General features: G+C 46.9%; 1 long non-coding RNA gene across 1 annotated transcript; it reads left to right on the top strand.

Moving 5' to 3' along the window:
• The first annotated feature begins 639 nt into the window (after window positions 1–639).
• On the top strand, window positions 640–1,949 carry LOC120937279. Its single transcript, XR_005748696.1, has 3 exons — window positions 640–847; window positions 1,254–1,318; window positions 1,857–1,949. It is a non-coding gene; the product is annotated as an uncharacterized LOC120937279 (long non-coding RNA).
• The last annotated feature ends 20,452 nt before the right edge of the window (window positions 1,950–22,401 follow it).

Here is a 22,401-nt window from a genome sequence, read left to right as displayed (position 1 = left end):
GCAATAAGACAGTACAGCCAGCTGAATTGCCTCATCAGCAGCTCAGATGGAATTTAAAGGATATAAAGTGGGGTTCCGGTCATAATTAATTTTTTTGCCATCTCAATTACATTATGAATATTAAAACATATTAAAGCACGATCAGTACATAAACAGTTGCAAAAACGTACCTGATATAATCTCACGGATTTTGTGGCTGTTTCCATCATAGCTGTGGGCATTATGAAGCCCAGTTCATGTTTCTTCCTGGATTTTCCGAGAGGTGCATGCTGGGTTGTTTAGGCACAGTAATGCCCAGTAATTTAACATATTTACTCCTATATGGCTGTTACTAGGCATATTTTGTAATCTTCCTATTCCAAGGTGGTCCTAAGACCCCTTTGCCTCCTGGGAAATTATGACACTCATTTCCCAGGAGGCAGTAGGGTCTTAAAACAAGAAGTTCTACCACCTTGGACTGGGAAGATTAAAAAATCTGCCTAGTAACAGCCATATAGAAGTGAGTAAAAATGTTAAGAATTTTTTTTATATATATTTAAGGCAAGATGTTCATAATTAGTTTTTTTTACTGTGAAACTCCACTTTAAGGGTGTCATGAGCAACCACATATTTAAAATGTAAGTGTTATATGTCATATATCTTTAGTCTTTCTTGTGATATATACATGGTGTTGATATGGATTCTCAAACTTTGCTTTTGTGCTTTTCATTTTTCTAGAAGAGGTCCAATGCCCTGAGGAAGATTCTATTAGTAATTGAAATGAATTGGATATCCCTCTACCCGTAACCACCAGTTCATCCACTGGTGGTCACTACAAGTAGCTGGAATTGCCACTTTCAATCATACTGTATGTAATGTTTTTAACAATTGCACAATCTCAACATATTACATTTTTCTATGAATATTTTTCTATAATGTTTATTTTGTTAATCAATTTCTTATATAAAAAAACATTTTCAAAATGTTTTTATTGCCTCACAAATCCCAAATTAGATTTTTCACTTTTCACTGTTCTCTGAGGGATGGTGACAATTACACATCCAAAATCCTGAGTCTTTCCAATTATGTCTTAATAAGGTGGACAATACACCCAAACCTCGTCTTGTCTCAGGCTATTGGATGTGGACCCATTTTTTTTATTCAAGTAACATAATTTTTCCTCCAATTTTTGGAGCTATCTTTTGGTCTGGGGGTAGAATCATCTAGACCAAGTTTAATATATTGTATCTTTATTATTTTTTTTTTCTATCCAGGGCTGGAGGATCTACAGGGGGGAGAATGAGAGGAATTATGTCCAATATTCAGAAGAGCTACCAGGGTAAAGAACAGGTTACATCTGATTTTCTTTTTTAGTCTTACTAAAACTCTTGAAAATAAGTCTGCCTTACATTGGCATATCCAATCCTTCGAGATACGTTAAGGAAGACTTTAATCCCATTGGTTTGAGGATCCAAATATTTCCATTTTTGGTTATCACTAAGGATCTAAAAAAAAAAGTGAAATGAAGCTTAAATGATCACAAAATTTCATGTGGCAGCAGAATATTGACAGCAGTTAGAAATTATGGATTAAGAAATTAGTTTGCTTTATGCTCAACCCCACTGAAAAGCTATGAGGAATATGCTAATTTTGAGAAAAAAACCTTGAACATTTGGAAGTTTTTGGAAAATCCGTACTTGTCAAAAAGAGAAAATATTGGAGAGACAAAAATGCATTCAGTGTAGGTCGAGCATACAGATGGAACCAAGACAATAATAAGAATCAGAAAACCACAGGTCAGGAGAGTGCGAATACAAACAACGATTAATCATCTGATACACCATCTAATTCCTCCTCCTCCGTTTCTTCCCACACAGGCTGCCTTTTTGGAATAAAAGCCCTTTCCCTAAACAGACCCATAAACGCACAACAGATTCTCAACAGACCGAATCATCATGTGGTGCCAGAGGTGGTGGGTATAACAACTGTGGGTATGGAGTTAAGTGTATGGGATTGTACTGTGTTTTTTATTTTGTTTGTTTTTGTTGGTTGAACTGGATGGACTTGTGTCTTTTTTCAACCTGACTATAACTATGTAACAGGAGAAATAGTGGTGCACAAAATAAAAATACATAAAGTTGCTCCGCCAATCGAGGTAAAATTAACAAAAAAGATCCTAGAACTATTCAGAGGGTACAAATAACTGAATTAGATGTTTTTTTAGACAAGTGAATGCATCCCCATTACCCCTGACACAAATGGGAATAGAACCCTTCATGATCAAAGCCATTCAGAAGGAAGATTAAATGTCATAAATCTATCCTCTCATCTATTTTTTTTTTAAGCAATAGATTTTATTTACTTTTTTTCATTACAACAAATGAAAGATGTTGATATACATATGCAAACATATCACCAGAAGTTGTCGTGTAATGCAGAATGGGTATAATTAACAATTCTAGATAGAACTATATGAAGTGAAACGGTAACATTGTGGAAGGTAATGGTATTCATGCTGTTTATCCAGTTCCTCTGGGTATGGCGGATGTATGGGAGTTGCCTGCCCTCCCGGACACCCCGATGGGTACTGTGCCTGGGTGGGAGGCAACCCCCTCTCCCTTGTACAATATACCTTAGTATTGCAAACCTATAATGTCAAAGCAATTTAAACAGTAAAAGTAGCTCATTAAAGCAAAGCCATATATTTCTCAACTATCAAAGTTAATAGCAAAGAGCCTCAACTATTCCTGGGGATCTAGTCCAGATTACCCATAGCTACCACAGTGTATTACTGTGGTCTGTATGGTTCAATGCTAGTATTTATTCCTGAAGTGTACGTGGGTCGTATGCACCACATCTATGTGGGCGGATCAGGTTTCCTCCAATTTCTGGTGATGAGTCTTACTGACAGCAACGCGTGTTACGATTCTAATCGGATTAGGGTAGCGTTCTATGCCTAGAGAAAGAAGTGTTATTAAAGGGCTCATAGGGATTGTGGTTTGGGTAGTTTCAGAGAGTAATTGGAAGGTAGATGTCCAATATTTCGAAAACTCAAGGCATTTCCAGAATATATGTAACATATCTCCCCTTTGCCCACGTGACCTCCAACATTTGTTGTCTAGTTTGGAATGAAATTTGCAGTACCTCCAGAAAGATATGGGCCTCGGATTGGAGAGGATGTGAACTGGTTTTTAGAAATCGCACCCAGCATTTGAGTGTTGCTAAAATTGGTGGGGAGACACGGGTTGGATTTTGGCTCTAAGTGCAAAAGAGAATATCCATGTAGATAATTTACCCCCAGGGAGCGTTGCAGTTTCCATTTTCCCCCATAAAGTGGAGGGTGGTAGGAACCATTCTTTGGATTGTGTGAGCACCAAGGCCAAGTAATAGTCTTGGAAGTCTACTTATGCAGTACTGCCTGACGTTGTATTAGTTTTACATGTCCGCATCTAGTTTTTTTACCTTGCTATATGAATCTAGATAGAATAGTTTAAAGTGATTTGACGTTATTGGATGGAATTGGGAGAGTTCTAAATAGATGAAGAATTGGGGGAAGATGAAGCATTTTGAAGGCAGCTAGGCGCCCCATCCATGAGAATTCATATGACACCCGTCTGGTGAGATCTTCCTGTAGTTTGGTGTGGAATGGTAGGTAGTTGTGTTTAAGGATTTGGTTGAGGTAGTCATACCCCTAGGTAGGCAATATACGCCCAAGCATCTGGGTGCCGTCATGAGACCAACAGGCTGATTAATTGCTTTTGTTATTAAAAAGGCTACTATGGCCATTTGTACTCCCATTCATGTGTGGTCTCATTAATTTAGTTGATGGCAAGGGGGATGGTGAGTACTCGTGGTTAGGCAGACACAAAACAAGGTGGCACTTCTCATGTAAGGCCCGGAAAGAGAAAATAAAATTAATTTATAGTGCGGGGCCGGCATGACAATGTGAGAAGGGGAAGCAACTATGGGTTTAAAAATTGTAGATGGAGAATGGGGGATGTGGATTGGTTGGAGCAACAGGATGAGGAGGGGTTTGTGGTAGTTAAAGGATAGCTGGGGTCTCCTGGACAGCAGAGAAGGGACAGGTGACAAGCAGGCAGTTTACCACCCACCCTCCCTGTGTTTTGTTTGTTTTATCTTTGCAGGTGCAATATGAGCAAAAGACGTCATGACAGCTGATCATGTGGCGGTAGTTGATCTTTTGACTGGTTTAAGAAGATGCAGTTGAGATGGAAGTGTGGGGTGCTCATCGATGGTATGTGCCCCTCTGGTGTATTCCAGTTACTATGGTTAGCTGGAATACGGTAATGGTTGCACTGCGGGTGTTGGTTGTCTCCGAGCTGGTGTGTCACACGCTGATAGCCCTTTTCAGTCTACAGCCAGCATAATTTTCTGAGAACACGTTGCAATATGGCTACCTGGAGTTTTCTGTACAGTGTACTGACCAATCCCCAGAGACAGAATATCCTGCTTGTGTGATAGGCAGACTTATGGGAAAATTGGGGAGCCAAACATAAGTCAGATTTCAGGCATCCCTTGCATTCATTTTCATTTTTTTGGGATACTTTCAATAGGAACCCATCTAAAGGGATGCAGGCCCAGCAGATTTCCTCATTAGTGCCCTGTAGCTCCACACCTGTTGATTATGAAACCCCTCCTATTAGACCTTCTCAGAACAGAGGCGCAGAGAAACACACAGGGATTTCTTCAGTATAAAAAAAAGGTAGGAATCTGCAACAGTTATCCATGCAATGTACATTGATCACCCAGAGGGGAATGTTTATAAATGCTTTAAAGTGGTTGTAAACATTCAGAAAAGAAAACCTGCAAGACAAAGGCATAATGAGCATAGCATACTAGCTCATTATGAATTGCTTACCTTGCATCAAAGCCCCCGCAGCGGTGCTCGTCCCTCCCTGTGGTAGCGACATTTCTCCCATAGTGACTTCCGGTTATCGTGGGCTCTGGCACTGATTGGCCAGAGCCACGATGACATCCCACTTGCGCATGCGTGTCATTGCTCCAGTTTGTCCCAGTGCGTTTGTGCCGATGACATTGGCACATACAGGGGATATCTCCTAAACCGTACAGGTTAACCACTTAAGCCCCGGACCAAAATGCAACTTAAGGACCAGGCCCCTTTTTGCAAATCGGCACTGCGTCGCTTTAACTGACAATTGCGCGGTCGTGCGACGTGGCTCCCAAACAAAATTGGCGTCCTTTTTTCCTTAAAGCGGGGGTTCACCCTATAAAATAAAAAATTAAAAAATGTTTTTCTTCTAGCCTAAAATTCGGCATTGTAGCGCGAGCTACAGTATGCCGGTCTTAATTTTTTTATCGCCGTACTCAGTGTAATCGTACATAGTAGATTCCGACTGCCCACGGGGAATGGGCGTTCCAATCCGGACGGAAGGTGATTGACGGCCGGCTCTGGCGCGTCACGCTTCTCCGGAAATAGCCGAAATAGGCTTGGCTCTTCACGGCGCCTGCGCATAGTCTGTGCGCAGGCGCCGTGAAGAGCCGAGACTAGGGTTGCCACCTCATCCCTTTAAAAAGGAACACATCTGAATTACACAGATTCTGAGGCTAATTTAATGCAGATAAGGCACCAAGTGAGTTTAATTACCACCTTAATCAGCCACAGAACCTGTGTAATTCAGATGTGTTCCTTTTTAAAGGGATGAGGTGGCAACCCTAGCCGAGACCTACTCCGGCTGTCTTCGGGGAGCGTGACGTGCCAGAGCCGGCCGTCAATCACCCTCCCTCTTGAAAGGAACGCCCATTCCCCGCGGGCAGTCAGAATCTACTATGTACGATTACACTGAGTACGGCGATAAAAAAATTAAGACCGGCATACTGTAGCTCGCGCTACAATGCCAAATTGTATGCTAAAATGTTGTTCTGCAGGGTGAACCACCGCTTTAACCACTTCGTTACTAAGCCTGTTTTTCAGATTCAGTGTTTACGAGACTAAAACAGTTTTACCCTTTCGTCTTCCAGGACAGCCATGAGATATAGCTCCTCCCTCCGGGACAGGAAACACATTAACCCCAATTATAAAAGGCGGTCCTCCAGGCCTCTTCCTCAGTTTTTTTGTGTTTCCTGCCGGATGGGAAGGAGCACATTAGGAACGTTTTTTTGTATAAAGGGCTGAACCTACCTTTTTTTCTTCCCAACAGCACACCTCTGGCCCTAGGGGTAGAGAGTGTAGCTGTACTCACCTCCGCCAGGACTCGGCGAGAGTTGGACCCCGGGTGACGGAGGAGCTCGGTCCCCCAAGCTGCAGCATCCCCTGGCAGCGGTAAGGCGAGAGACGCCAGCAGACCGCGTGCGGTGGAAGGATCTTCCGGATTCGCCAGCGGGAGGCGGGGCTCCTGCGTTCCAAAGAGGGGAAGTGTCGTATTCCCCGGCGGAAGCGCGTCATCAGGGGGCGCCCGGAAACGTCGTTCCGGTTTCAAAAAAGGGCGCGGAGGTGCGGTGAGGGAACCCGGCGCTGGTGTGTGTGTTCGGAGCGCTGAACGAGGACACCAAGAACCATGGAGGCAGCAGTGGCTCATTTGGATCCAGGTTCAACAGGCTCCGGTGCCTCTCAGGTAAGCTTGGTGACAGCACATGGCTTACGCTGGGGGGCGGGGGTCTTACTAGACCCAAATACCCCCCCTTGGTGGTGAACCTAATGGTGGAGGGTTGGCACTTTTCTAGGAACCTTCACAGTGGTGAATAGGGTTTTGGCCAGGTTATAATGAGGTCTATTTTTGTCTGCTTTCTTTAAACAGGTTAAGGTCCATGACAAATCTCAGAACCAGCCTCCTAGAAAGAAATGTGCCGTGTGTGGGACTAAGCTAAGTTCTAATTGGGAAAAGCCGTTATGTCCCGAGTGTGTCAATAGTTTGGTTAAAGATAATGCAGTAACCACTTGTCACCAGATTTTGTCATCTGTGAAGGATGAGATTTCATCTACCTTTCAGTCCTTTAAAGGTCTGATTGACAAGATGCAGGGTCCTCCCTCGTCCCTACCTAGAACCTCTAGTGCTTCTTCTGTTCCTCAGGTTCAGGAGGAAGAAGAATGTAGGGAGAGGACTCCTAGATCAGTTGCTTCCTCCCAGGCAGGTTCAGCATCTGATTCAGAAGGGGAAGAGGATTCCTCCAGGGTGTCTAGATACAAGTTATCATTGGACGATGTTGGGGATCTTCTAAATGCTATTTATGAGACGTTAGAGATCCCAGAAGAACAGGTTCAGCTCTCAAAGCATGACCTTATGTATCAAGGAAATGCTAATAGAACCAGGGTTTTTCCGGTTCATAAATCTTTAATTGATACGATTCTGCGTGAATGGGAACAACCTGAGAAAAGACCTTTCTTTTCTGGTAGCCTTAAAAGGAGATTCCCGTTTGAAGCGGATGTATCACATCCCTGGAACAAAGTTCCTAAGCTGGATGCCCCTTTAGCCAAAGTATCAAGAAAGACTGATCTGGCCTTTGACGATCTGGGTTCCCTTAGGGATCCAATGGACAAGAGGGGAGATTTGTTGTTAAAGAGAGCGTGGGATGCCTCCTCTATAGGTTTAAAGCCAGCCCTCGCAGCTACTTGTGTAGCTAGAAATTTGGAGTGTTGGCTCGCTCAGCTACAAGCACACATTTTAGCTGGTACCTCCAGACAGGAGCTTCTAAAATCCTTTCCGCTCTTAATTAAAGCAGTAGGATTCCTAGCAGATGCCTCAGAGGAATCGGTGAGGTTAGCGGCCAGGTCAGCAGCTCTGGTTAATGCAGCCAGAAGATCTGTATGGCTAAAGACTTGGGCTGGCGATGCCGCCTCAAAATTAAAATTATGCGGATTACCGTTTTCAGGAGACCACTTGTTCGGGGCCGGCCTCCAGGAGGCATTGGAGCGAACTCAAGACAGAAAAAAGGCCTTTCCTGAAAAGAAGAAGAAGACAGAAGGAAAGGGTTTTTTTCGAGGCTTCAAGGGATCAGGCTTTTGGCAGAACCAAAAGAAAGAGGGTCAGCCCAAAAAGCATTGGACAGGTCAGAAGGGTCGTGGAAGAGGAGGAATCTTGTTCAATCCTCCTCAATCCACCCCAAAGGCCCAGTGACGCCTGGGTCCCGGTGGGGGGAAGGTTGGGGCAGTTCCTCCCACAATGGACCAAGGCAACCTCAAGCCCGTTCATATTAGATCTGATAAAGTTCGGGTACAAACTGGAGTTAACGTCACTGCCTCACCTAAACTTTATGGTTACTCAGCCGCCCAGGGACAGGGCAAAGGCAGAAGCCTTGTTCCTGTCTCTGGGAGAGTTAGTGGATCAAAGAGTCCTAATTCAGGTCCCCCAGGAGGAGCAGGGACAAGGGGTATACTCCCATGTCTTTATAGTAAAAAAACCATCGGGAAAATTCAGGATGATCCTGAACCTCCGACCTCTGAACAAATTTGTGAAGTACAAAAGGTTCAGGATGGAGTCGATCTTTACGGTAACAAGATGTCTGTTCCCAGGGTGTTACATGGCAACCCTGGATCTCAGGGACGCTTACCTGCATATTCCCATACACCCAGATTACCAAAGATTTCTCAGGGTGGCTGTAAGGGTGGATGCAAGGATTCAACATTTCCAGTTCCAAGCTCTCCCCTTTGGGCTATCCTCATCTCCGAGAATCTTTACGAAGGTTCTAGCAGAGGCCCTTGCCCCTCTAAGAGACAAAGCGATCACTGTGATCCCATATCTGGACGATCTGCTGTTCGTTGCAGGATCAGTTCAACAGCTAGAGAAAGATCTGCAGATAGCACAGGATTTTCTCTCCTCACTCGGATGGATTATCAACCGAGACAAGTCACAGTTGATCCCATCCCAGGAGGTCGTGTACCTAGGGTACAGGATCTCTTCGGTAGAGAAAAAGATTTATCTCCCCGAAGAGAAGATTGCCAAAGTGAATCAAGCAGTAGCCCTGTTACAGTCCAATCAGCCGACTTCGGTCAGGGAAGTGATGAGGGTGCTGGGATTCATGACATCATGTTTTCCAGCAGTTCCTTGGGCAAGGTTTCACCAACGTCCTTTACAGGAACTTATGCTTCGTCTCTGGAGTGGTCAAAGCCAGGACTTAGAAGTACCGATCCTAATCTCAGACAGAGTAAAAAAGACACTGTGGTGGTGGCGAACACACCACAATCTGAGCAAAGGTCTAGATTGGACCTTCCCTGTGGAAAGAATAGTAACTACAGACGCCAGTGCCTGGGGGTGGGGAGCCCACTTGGAAGAGGAAGTAGCTCAGGGAGCTTGGTCTCCCTCAGAAGCAGGCCGCTCTTCAAACCAAAGGGAGCTCTTGGCGATCCTAAGGACGATCGAGTCATTTCAGAGAAGCATAGTAGGAAGGCACCTGCAAGTTCGCACAGACAACGCAGCGGCTGTCGCGTACTTGAACTAGCAGGGAGGGACAAGAAGTCCTGCTCTTCAGGAGATATCCAGCAGGATCCTCTCCTGGGCAGAAGCCAACTTGTCTTCGCTAACAGCTGTCCACCTAAAGGGCACTCAGAATTTTCTGGCAGATTACTTAAGTCGCCAGCCATTAAGGCAGGACGAGTGGTCCCTGAACGAGGAGGTGTTCTCTCAGATAATACAGAGATGGGGTCTTCCAGAGGTAGATCTGTTTGCTTCCGAACAGAACAGGAAAGTAACACAGTTCTTTTCAATTCACCCAAGAGACCAGGCCTTAAGGATAGATGCCTTTTCCGGTCCTTGGAGGTTCAACATCTGCTACGCTTTCCCTCCAGTGAGGATGATTGCAGCAGTACTTCAAAAATTCCGGACGGAAGAAACAGATCTAATTTTAATCACGCCTTTTTGGCCAAAGAGACCCTGGTTTGCAATTTTGAAGAAACTGAGTGTTCTCCCCCCATTTCACCTTCCAGTCCGGAAGGATTTGATTTCACAGGGTCCAATTCTGCACCCACAGGTAGACAGACTAAACCTAACTGCGTGGTTTCTGAGGAACAGTTAAGAGCGCAGGGTTTCTCTGAAAGGGTCATAAAGACCTTGTTGCAGTGCAGGAAACCAGTAACAAGGGCAATTTATGCAAAATACTGGAAGAGATTTTGCTCGTGGTTAAAACAGGGTTTGGACCAACCTGGGATTCCAGCTATCTTAGACTTCTTGCAAGCTGGCGTGGAATTAGGGCTCTCCCCTAGCACCTTAAAAGTACAGGTGGCAGCTCTTAGTATCTTTCTACAGGATTCCCTACAGCAGAACCCATTTGTTAAAAGTTTTTTCAAAGCATTGTCAAGATCAAAGCCAGCAAGAATAACAGCCTGTCCTTCTTGGGATCTTTCTTTGGTGCTTAAGGCACTGTCAGAGAGTCCATTCGAACCTCTGGAGGAATCCGTCCTTAAATGGGTTACACTTAAGACAGTACTTTTGGTAGCAGTCACTTCAGCCAGACGGGTGAGTGAGCTTCAGGCTCTTTCCATTAAGGAACCATTTTTGTTGATTTTTGAGGATAGAATTATTTTGAAAACAGATCCCAGTTTTCTCCCAAAGGTAGTATCCAAATTTCACAGGACACAGGACATTGTCCTACCTTCTTTTTGTTCCACCTCAAGCTCTGAGGTAGCATCCCCAAATTCACTAGATGTCAGGAGATGCCTCTTAATTTATTTAGAAGCTTCCAAGATTTTTAGGAAGTCTGATTCTCTTTTTGTGAATTTTTCGGGAAGTAAAAAAGGACAAAAAGCGTCTAAATCTTCCATTGCTAGATGGATCAGGATGGCAATAGGAAAGGCTTATGAGTTACAGGGCAAACAGGCCCCGTTTGTTAAGGCACACTCAACTAGAGCTGTTTCGAGTTCATGGGCAGAGAGGGCCGGAGCTTCTCCAGAAGAGATTTGCAAGGCGGCAACGTGGTCAAGTTATACTACTTTCGCCAAGCACTATCGCCTGGATTTGATGTCTGAGAAGGATCAGGCATTTGGCAGAAGGGTCCTCCAAGCAGTAGCCCCACCCTGATAAGTAAGTTTCTTGCCAATCATCTCATGGCTGTCCTGGAAGACGAAAGGGTAAAACCGGAGTTAGGCTTACCGGTAACTCTTTTTCCAGGAGTCTTCCAGGACAGCCTGGCTTCCCACCCGGTGTTTATATTATTAACTGGAAGTGGATGTATGTACTGACGGTGTGTTAGTAATTTTATGTCTTTCAGAGCCTTCAGGAATTCTTGGTAATACTGAGGAAGAGGCCTGGAGGACCGCCTTTTATAATTGGGGTTAATGTGTTTCCTGTCCCGGAGGGAGGAGCTATATCTCATGGCTGTCCTGGAAGACTCCTGGAAAAAGAGTTACCGGTAAGCCTAACTCCGTTTTTTTTTGCTAGAATATTACTTAAAACCCCCAAACATTATATATATTTTTATTTCTAACACCCTAGAGAATAAAATGGCAGTCATTGCAATACTTTTTGTCACACCGTATTTGCGCAGCGGTCTTACAAGCGCACTTTTTTTGGAAAAAATTCACTTTTTTAAATTAAAAAATAACACAACAATAAATTTGGCCCAATTTGTTTATATATTGTGAAAGATAATGTTACGCCGAGTAAAATTATACCCAACATGTCACGCTTAAAAATTGCGCCCGCTCGTGGCATGGCGTCAAACTTTTACCCTTAAAAATCTTGATAGGCGACGTTTAAAAAATTCTACAGGTTGCATTTTTTGAGTTACGGAGTAGGCCTAAGGCTAAAATTATTGCTCTCGCTCTAACGATCGCGGCGATACCTCACTTGTGTGGTTTGAATACCGTTTTCATATGTCGGTGCTACTCGCGTATACGTTCGCTTCTACGCGCGAGCTCGTCGGGACGGGGCGCTTTAAAAATTTTTTTTTTTGCTTTTCGCATTTATTTTTACTTATTTTACAATTTTTAACACTGAAATAAAAAAAAAAAAAAATTATCACTTTTATTCCTATTACAAGGAATGTAAACATCCCTTGTAATAGAAAAAAGCATGACAGGTCCTCTTAAATATGAGATCTGGGGTCAAAAAGACCTCAGATCTCATATTTGGGCTTAAATGCAAAAAAAAAAAAAAAAAAATTTGGAAATGTCATTTTTTCAAATGACAAAAAAAAAAAATGTCTCTTTAACCTCTTCCATACAGGGCAGTTATACACCCATCCATACCGGGCCTATTCTGGCACTTCTCTCCTACATGTACAAATCATAATTTTTTTGCTAGAAAATTACGCAGAACCCCCAAACATTATATATGTTTTTTTAGCAGACACCCTAGGGAATAAAACGACGGTCATTGAAACCTTTTATCTTGCACGGTATTTGCGCAATAATTTTTCAAACGCCTTTTTTTGGGGAAAAAATTGTTTCATGAATTAAAAAAATTTAAAAACAGTAAAGTTAGCCCAATTTTTTTGTAAAATATGAAATATGTTACACCGAGTAAATAGATACCTAACATGTCACGCTTTAAAATTGCGCACACTCATGGAATGGCGCCAAACTTCGGTACTTAAAAATCTCCATAGGCAACGATTTGAAATTTTTTACAGGTTACCAGTTTAGATTTACAGAGGAGATCTAGTGCTAGAATTGTTGCTGGCACTCCAACGCACGCGGCGATACCTCACATATGTGGTTTTAACGGCGTTTACATATGTCGGCGGGACTTGCGTGTGCGTTCGCTTCTGCGCGCAAGCTACCGGGGACAGGGGCGTTAAAAAAATAAATTTTTATTTCTTTTTTTTTTTATATATATTTCTTTTTTTACACTTTTTTTTTAATTTTTTTTTTTTTTATCACTTTTATTCCTATTACAAGGAATGTAAACATCCCTTGTAATAGGAATGTGTGTGACAGGTACTCTTTATGGAGAGATGCGGGGTCAATAAGACCCCACATCTCTCCTCCAGGCTGGAAAGCATGAAATCGGTGAAAAAAAATTCACCGATCTCATGCTTGTGGTTGCTTGGCAGCCGCAATCGCGGCTTTGTTTACTTACGGGACCCGGGCGTGACGTCATCACATCGCGCCCGGGTCCTCCGACGGTCATAGAGATGACTGGTGACCATCTGGTCACCAGTCATCTCTATGCTTCCTGCGAGCGCCGGACGATTCATTCTCCGGGCCCCCGATGGCACGGGAGAGCCCGGAGAAGCACCGGATGGCGGCGGGAGGGGGGGATGTCCCCTCCCGCCGCCTGTAAGAACGATCTAGCGGCGGAACCGCCGCTATGATCGTTCTTACGTTGTGCAGAATCGCCGGCAGTTTAGAAGGATATCTGAATGATGCCTCTAACTGCAGGCATCATTCAGATATCCACCCGGAAAGCCCAGGACGTCATATGACGTCCACTCTGAACGGCAGAAGTTCTTTGTGGACGTCATTTTACTATGGGCCGGTAGGGAAGTGGTTAAGAGGCTGGGCGGGACTGATGTTTTGACGTCACTTCCGCCCAGCAGAGCTATGGGGGACGGGCGAAGGAGATTTTTCCTTCAGTCTCGTCCCCGCTCAGCTGCCGGATGGTCGCGATCCCCTCCGCTGCTACCGACAGCTCCGGTAAGCGGCAGAGGGCGCGGGACAGCGGCGGGAGGGGGGGGGGCCCCTCTCCCGCCACCGATAACGGTGATCTCGCGGCGAATCCGCCGCAGAGACCGCCGTTATCGTGTACAGGACCGTCGGCACTAAAGATGGATACCTCAGTTGTGACAGCAGCTGCTGCCGTTACTGAGATATCCATCTTTAAAAACAGGACGTATTTTGACAATGGGCTGGAAAGCAAGTGCTTTCTTTTGGTATTTGATCACCTCTGCGGTTTTATTTTTTGCGCTATAAACAAAAATAGTGACAATTTTGAAAAAAGTGCAATATTTACTTTTTTCTATAATAAATATCCCCCAAAAACATATAAAACATTCTTTTTTCCATCCGTTTAGGCCGATACGTATTCTACCTATTTTTGGTAAAAAAAAATCACAATAAGCGTTATCGATTGGTTTGCGCAAAATTTATAGTGTTTACAAAATAGGGAATAGTTTTATTGCATTTTCATTATTTTTTTTTTTACTACTAATGCCGGCGATCAGCAATTGTTTTCATGACTGCGACATTATGGCGGACACTTCGGACAATTTTGACACATTTTTGGGACCATTTTCACAGCAAAAAATGCATTTAAAATGCAATGTTTTACTGTGAAAATGACAGTTGCAGTTTGGGAGTTAACCACAGGGGGCGCTATTACGGTTATGTTTCACCTAATGTGTGTTTACAACTGTAGGGGGGTGTGGCTGTAGGTCTGACATCATTGATTGTGCATCCCTATATTGGGGGAACACACCATCGATGACACCGCCACAGTGAAGAACGGGGAAGCCGTGTTTACACACGGCTATCCTCGTTGAGCTCCAGGGACCGATCGCGGGACTCCAGCTGCGATCGGGTCCGCGAGTCCCGCGGTCCTGGATTTTCGGACCGGGTCGCGGGCCCGTGATCCACTGCTGGGCTTTTTACAATCACGTACACGTAAGTGATTCTGCCCAGCGGTGCCATTCTGCCAAAGTATATCGGCGTTAGGCGGTCCTTAAGTGGTTAAGGAAATATCTTGGGTAGCTACATGTAAGCCTTAATATAGGCTTGCCTGTAGCATAAAGTGGTCTGTAAAGTCTGTAAGGGTTTACAACCACTAAGTATTTTTCAGACCATGGGGTTAACAAGGCCATAGAAAAGCCTGGAGCAATGTAATATCATGAAATAGGTGAAGGGCTGGCATGACGGGGTTAAAAGGGAACTGTTTTCCCTGCTAAGTGTTGCTGTTTTGTTACAAGCAGCTGGATTGGTCCGGATAAGGTGGGGGGGGGAGACTGGGAGGTCATAAAGGGGGAAGGAGCCCGCCCCCAGGAACACACGACGTGAGGAGAAGTTTTAGGCAGGAGACATGTCACAGGTAGAAAAGTTGTTCGCGCAGCTGCGGGCGGAAGTGGAGTCTCGTGGCCCAGTGTGGATTGAGGAGCATCTGGGGCCTCTTCTGCCAGTTCTGGCAGCACCCTCAAACACAGGGGTGAGGGACTCTGGGCGAGCTTGGCGGTCTAGGCCGCCGGAGCGCTTCTCTCCAGAGCCCAGGAGGAGATCGGCAGCGGTGGAGATGGGACGGTCGGCTGGTGGGTCTTTGCCTAGGCAGCCCGGTAAGTCCATTTACACTTTACCTAATATTGTCAAGGTTGGGAGTGTGGTTGTGGATGCCAGTGTGGGTTGTGTGGCCGTGAATGGGTTGTCTGCGGGGCCGGGGGGGGCACGTGACACTCTGTCCGGTGGCAGCGCAGGGGGGGTTTCGCAAGTTTTTTGGCAGGCATCAAGGAGTTGGGTAGTTTTTTGAAGTCTGGTGGCCTGTCTACCCGCCCGGCGGCTGCGTGGGTCCCCCCTGCTGGGGGGGGCTGTGTCGGTGGTATTGGCCCTCACTCCCCTCCCCCGCTGGTGGCGGCGATTGCCGCGGCCTTTGTCCAGGCGGTGCAGGATAAGGCGACGGGCACTGCTGATGGGGTGGTTAAGCAGAATATTGTGTGCTTAGCGAACGCGGCAAAATGTAAAGTGTACATCTGCTTTGAGGGGCCGCTAGGCGCACATTTGAAGGCGGACATCAGGGAAAAGATCGGTAAGGGTGAGTATGTGGAGATCTTCTCGCTGCTTCGGCTGGAAAAGTTTAACTTGGATAGGGTCAAGCCGGATGATTCCAAGGAGGAGGAAGAGAAGCGTAGGTATCGGCTTATCCCGCGGACCTTTGCGAATTGGCTACAGGCCTTTGAGATTTTGGCATGTGTGGTGGGGGAGAAGCCCGAATATTGTTCAGCTCTGTTTGGGTATCAGAATGTGATAGGTGAAGGTGCACAGGGTTTATGGGGGTTCTGCGTGGCTGTGCTATGACGAGCAGTTCAGGCAGCGGATGGCGGTGAGGCCGGACTTGCGATGGAATCACAAAGACATGAGTCTTTGGCTGCGCTTGATGACTGCTGCGAGGGCTCCTGGCCAGTTTTTTCACGGGGGGGGGGGGGCGGTGGACCATCTTCCCAGGTACAAGCGGCCGGTAGGGCAAAAGGGGTCTGCTGGCAGTACAATTTAGGTACCTGTAGTTTCAGTTACTCCTATCGTTGCAAGCACGAGTTCCCCCGGGTGTGGGGGATCCCATGCCCTGTCCAGGTGCTTTAAGCAAGCCAAGGGTCGTTCCAGCGAGTCTGCTAACAAGAGGGAGGACTTCGGTGATGGTGGAAAGGATGCGGCCATTTCTCGGTAGGTATCTGAACGGGGTCAGCGCAGGTTTAGGAGAGAGGTTTTTCAGTGGGTTTTCGCATTCCGTGCAATCTGATGGAGGTTCCCCCGGTGTCACGTAATTTGCGATCGGCGTTGCTGCATTCTGACGTGGTTTCGGAGAAACTGCGAAAATTGTCACTGGGCCTATGGGGGGGCCATTTCCGGTGGCGCTGTGGGATAATCTGGCGGTCTCTCCGCTGGGGGTGGTTCCCAAAAAAGAGCCTAACAAATTCCGGCTTATTCACCGCCTCTCTTCCCAAGGGGGGTCGGTTAATGACGCCATTGATCCGGGAGCTTGCACGGTTACCTATACCTCTTTCGACGCAGCGGTGTGCTGGGTCAGGCGGTATGGGTGTGGGGCTTTGATGGCAAAGTCTGACATTGAGGCGGCCTTTCGGCTGTTGCCCGTGCACCCGGATAGCTTCTGTTTTTTGGGATGTCATTGGCAGGGCGCGTTCTACGTTGACCAGTGTTTGCCGATGGAGTGCTCCATCTCGTGCACACTGTTTGAACAGTTTAGCTCATTCCTTTAGTGGGTGGTTAGGGATGTGTCGAGTTTATTCGGTTATCGACTATTTGGATTACTTTCTTTGCGTGGGCCCGGCATCGTCCAGGACCTGTGCGGTGCTTCTGGCTACGCTGGAGCATGTCGCGGACCGCTTTGGGGTTCCGTTGGCTCCGGAGAAGACAGAGGGACCGCGCACGGTCATTAAGTTTCTCGGCATTACGCTGGATTCTGAGGCTATGGAATGCAGGCTCCCGGAAGACAAACTGGCAGCACTGAAAGAGTAAGTCAGGGGCATGGTGGGCATGTGCAAGGTACAGCTGTGGGCCCTGCAATCTTTGCTTGGCAAGCTGAATTTTGCGTGTCACATTCTGCCGATGGGACGGGTTTTTTGCCGACGACTGTCGGCGAGTATGGCTGGGGTGCAGTCTCCCAGGCACTTTGTCAGCCTGGAAAAGGTGCACAGGGAGGATCTGAAGGTGTGGCATTCTTGTCTCGAGTCAATGGCAGGGCGCTATGGATGACGGGCCCGGTCAGCAACTTCGATATGGAACTCTACACGGATGCAGCCGGCTCCACTGGTTTTGGTGCGTTTTTTCAAGGCCAGTGGAGTGCGGGTCCATGGCCACAGTGTTGGGTGGAGGCTGGTTTTACAAAAAATCTAGTGCTATTGGAGCTGTTTCCGGTGGTGCTGGCTGTGGGGCGAGACCTTCCAGGATCGGAAGGTTCGTTTTCACAAAGATAATCTGGGAGTGGTTCAGGTCATCAACCGGGTATCGGCCTCGTCTCCCCCGGTGGTTAGGTTGCTACAACACTTGGTGTTGGGATGTTTACAGCTTAATGTATTTATTTATGTGGTGCATCTGCTGGGTGTGGAGAACGTCATTGCTGACGCTTTGTCTCGTTTCCAGTGGGACAGGTTCTGAGTGTTGGCGGCGGTGCAACAAGGGGTGGCCTGTCCAGACTGGCTGTGGAGGATTGCGCTGGCGTAATCTCTGGATGGATCAGGAGGTCTGTGAGTGAGGCGACCCGGGCAGTGTACAACAAGGTATGGATGGAGTGGGAGGCTTAAGTGGGCCAGGTGGGGGAAGAATCGGTAGGAGCAGAGTTAAGATGGGTGGTTATATATTTTTTGTCCAGGAGCATGGAGGAGGTGTCTGTTTCCGCTTTGAACAGGAAAATGGTGGTGCTGGCGTTCTGGTTTAAATTGCGAGGGGTACAGACTTTACTAAAGTTTTCTCAGTTTGACAAGCGCTCAGGGGCTTTAGAAGGTCCAGGCCGACTAAGGATGCTAGGCGTCAGGTGTCGTTTGCAATACTAGGGGGTTTGTTGACTAAGTTGCCGAGGATCTGTTCCCCGGAGTTTGAGGTGGTGCTATTTGCGTCAGCTTTTGCTTTGTTTTTCTAGGCTTTCTGGATCAGTGAGCTGGTCAGTCCTTCTAAGAAGGTGCACGGGGGTCTCAGGAGTCAGGAGGTTGTCTGCCGGGGGGACATGGTGTCTGTATGGCTCCGGAGATCAAAAACGGACCAGGCCGGCAATGGCAGGGAAATTCAGATTTTTGCTTTACCGGGTTCTTCATTGTGTCCTGTAGGGGGTTTCTTGGAGAGGCGTCCCGCGGTTTGGTTTTTTTTTGGTCCATCAGGACGGGTCACTGCTGTTTCAGTTTTTCGGTTTTTCGGAAGTGTTTTGTATTCTTTGGGGTTGGATGAGATGAGTTTTTTTTCCCTTTCCTTCAGAATAGGTGCAGCAACAGAGGCTGCCCGATACTGGCTGCGGAGGCAGTGAAGCGCATTAAGCAGTGGGAGTCTAGGAGGTTTCTTAGTTATGTTCGTCCTCATCTGTTGGTGGGTCTGGAATAAGTGGGGGCGAGTGTTTTAGTCTAAAAATGTGATGGGGGTCTTGTTTTTATTGTTTACTGTGGTTACGGTGGTATGCCTGTTTTTCTTTATTTCAGATGCGGTGCAGGCCCTGGTGTGGATCCTGGGCCACTCCTATGCCACTCATATGTCCAGCCTCTCCGTACTCGGTTACCTTGATCCACGGTGGATGGTCAAGACCCTATTGCAGAGATATGCAATTAGCGGACCTCCAGCTGTTGCCAAACTACAAGTCCCATGAGGCATAGCGAGACTGACAGCATCAAGCATGACACCCAGAGGCATGATGGGACTTGTAGTTTGGCAACAGCTGGAGGTCCGCTAATTGCTTATCCCTGCCCTATTGGATTGCCAGCCTCTCTTGGCTCTCAAACGTACTCCCCACTGAACAGCTTCCTCTCAGAGGAACAACGCTTGGGATCTTAAGATTGGGGACCCAGTCGATCACTGGGGCCCGGCCACAGCTCAAATTTGCCGGACCGACATGGTCCCGGAACCAGGAACACCGTGTGGCATGCGCACCCCGGCCTGGAATGCCATTTCGCCGGGGCGTCGTGATGTGGTCACCCTAAAGGTGGGTGCCTCATAAATACCCTTCCCCAGCATGCACAGCGAGGAAAACTCCTGATTGGCTCCTGGGGAAAAGTACCCAAACCTCGACTCCACTGCTGCCACCTGTCTATCTGGGGTGGAATCGGCACCCCTGAAGGGACAGAATTAGCCCACAGCACAGCCAAGCTGAGACTAGGGTTGCCACCTGTCTGGGATTCACCCGGACAGTTCGGGTTTGGAATCATGCGTTCGGGTTCCAGACCATCTGAAACCCGGACACATTATTCAGATCAGACTATGGCTTCCCAGCAGGGTTTCTGGCTGCAGTTGTGTACGCCGAGAGTGTCTGTTACACTCTCTTTCCCACTGCTCAAAGCCAGCACCTGTCAATTCCCCCACCAACCACACAGACGGGAGAGGGCTTGATCTGAAGCTCTTCATCCTGCCCCTACCCCTCTGTCTGCCCACACTCCAATCCCTGGTGCTGTGCCTGAGAATAGGAAAGTGGGGGCCGGAAATTTGAAATCCAACAGCCTCATCTACATCTCTGTGGACTCTGTAAAGGAGACTCTTGTGCTTAACTTCAAAATATATGCATAGGTTATATATATATATATATATATATATATATATATATATATATATATATATATATATATATATATATATATATATATATATATATATATATATATATATATATATATATATATATATATATATATTAAAAAAAATCTGTGCGCCGCTAAAGTGTCCGGGTTTGACTTGAAGAAAAGGTGGCAACCCTAGCTGAGACAGAGACTCTAATTTAGCTTGCTTAATCTCCTCCCTGCTTTCTCCATAACTCCTGAACATGTCTTCAAAGTATACAGAGTTGAACTTCCTCTGTCACTGAAGAGGTCAAAGAACAGAAGAGCCAGGCGCAATGTAAATAGAATGTCATGAGCGGAGGGCTGACATGACAGTGGTAAAAGGGAATGCATCATAAGTAGGTGGGTTAGATTGGTGCAGAGGGGGAGGGGTTAGGGAAGACATTAAAGGTGGCCCCTCCCATAGGAGTCAGCACAGCGCGGGGGAAAGTTAGAAAGTTCACTGGCATCATGGCAGCTGTGAAAGGAGCTCTTGACCCAGCTTAGAGAGCGGTCCAGGCCACTTTAAATCCCATGCTGCAGCAACCAGCGGTGGAGTTGGGTACAGAGGGGAGGATGGGCAGTGGGGCGCGCAGTCCAGACCGCCGGAGAGGTTCTCCCCGGACCGTTACATTGGGACTCGGCGGCAGTCGGGGGTAACCTTGCAGGGCCCCAGATGGGTCCACCTGCCAAACGAGTGGCAGTTCGGGATGGGGGAGTCCTGTGCGGACCCCCATGCGTAGCAGGAGGTCATCGGATGGACGTTCTGGGGCTCAGGGGCTACAACACGGCTTGGCAGACGGCGGGAGCAGGAGAGGGTGGGCCCCGCGACTTGAGGCCTAAACCAGGGAGTGAAGCAGCAGGGGTCCCCAGGCCTTCCAATGCTTCAGCAGGGGACAGAAGGGGGATCGGTGCAGAACAGTCAGGGGGGCATCCGGGAGAGCCGAGGCCAGCAGGACTGAGGCCCCATACACTGGTCCTGGCAAGGCCGTCCAGAAGTTGGTGAGTGGGTATGCGGTGCGGAGGAGGGGTCGGATGTCAGCAGGTACATCAGCAGCCACGGCTATTATGCCGGGCGGGCTTTCGTCCGAGGAGGAGGGATCTAGACAGAGGTCTGCTGGGGAACTGTCGGTGTCGGAAGAGGAGGCGGTCCCCCTTTCCAGAAGTGCGATGGAGAACAGACGGTCAGCTGATCGGTCAGCGCCTGTGCAGCCCAGTAAGGTACCTTTACAATTGTCATGTGGGATTGTCTGGCAACATTGGTCAGGTGGGCGAGGCGGAGGTTGTGGCAGACAGGACGGGGGTAGTGGAGGCAGCTGGGGAAGCTGTAGTGTTATTGTTTTTTTTGGCCGGTATAAAGGATTTGGTTTTAAGGTTTGAGAATGCAGAAAGAGCATCTGCGGGTCCAGTGTCAGCCTGGGTCCTGCCGGCAGGGTAGCCGGGGAGGCCAGTGCAGCAGGGCAACAGCCCGGGCAGTGCCGGCCACGTTGCCTGTCGTAGAGGCCCCGGCGGGTGGGGTTCCGCAAGGGACGGCTAAGGCAGTGGTGGCGAGGGAAACGTCTGTCATCAGGTTGGCTGATTCCGCAAAATGTGATGTCTGGTATGAAGGGCCGTTGGGCGCACAATTAGAAAATAAAAGAATCCTTGAATCCACACTCCCTTTGGAGATAATCTAAATTAATTAAAGTACCGGCCGATTCGCCAGGACTAAACGGGATACCCGCCAAATAAAGCAAAAAAGTTATATAAAGAGTGTGAAGGGGACAAGGGAGCCCAAGAAAGCAAAAAATGGCGGGTCAATAACGGCTTAAGGTACAAACATATGAAAAGGTTTATTAGGGATATCATATTCATTAAATATCAAGCATATGTGAGGAGAACAATGTATCCACTATAACACAGTACATCTTATAATACCTAACCATTTAATTAAAAACCATGCTGCAGCAAATATAAATTAAATATGCAGAGCGCTCTGACAGGCATCAAAAATTTGCAGACTCAATTAGTCCAAAAAATTGAAGGCACCGCAAAAAAAGTCAATTTGCTGTTGGATAAGTGTGGAATTTTGGTGATATTGGTATTTTGAAAAACGCATATACACATCAAGAGTATTTGATGCACTATAATGATGAAGTGACTCAACATTAGGCTCAAAGGCTCATGTGAATCAAAGCCAAACCAAAGTTCAAACGCACAGATCCACAGAAATCTCTAGATCAACAGCCTTCAAAGCACTTGTGTTGATTTACCACCTATGTACTGAAAATGCAGGGTTCCAGACACTGGAAGCATCCAAATCAAGGGGTATATATAGCAAGTTCTCAGACTCTTAATGTTGGGTCGTTCATTTAGGTCCTTAAATCTGACTGGAATAAGTGGATAGTTTTACACTTCACTGGGACAGCATGTGTCTGTGGGTGCTTGTAACCAAAATACTCCTTGACTTACATTTTGTTTGATGAAATATGTTCTCATCCTCCTCCATTTCACTGTTCTGTGTATATCACATAGACGAAACGAAACTTGTGTGAACTGATGCTCCAATTCCTTTGAAACCATTACTCG

This window comes from Rana temporaria, chromosome 4 (assembly GCF_905171775.1).
Source record: "Rana temporaria chromosome 4, aRanTem1.1, whole genome shotgun sequence".
NCBI lineage: Eukaryota > Metazoa > Chordata > Amphibia > Anura > Ranidae > Rana > Rana temporaria.
Note: the sequence above shows the minus strand (reverse complement) of the source record. Positions and strands in the feature narration are given on the sequence as shown.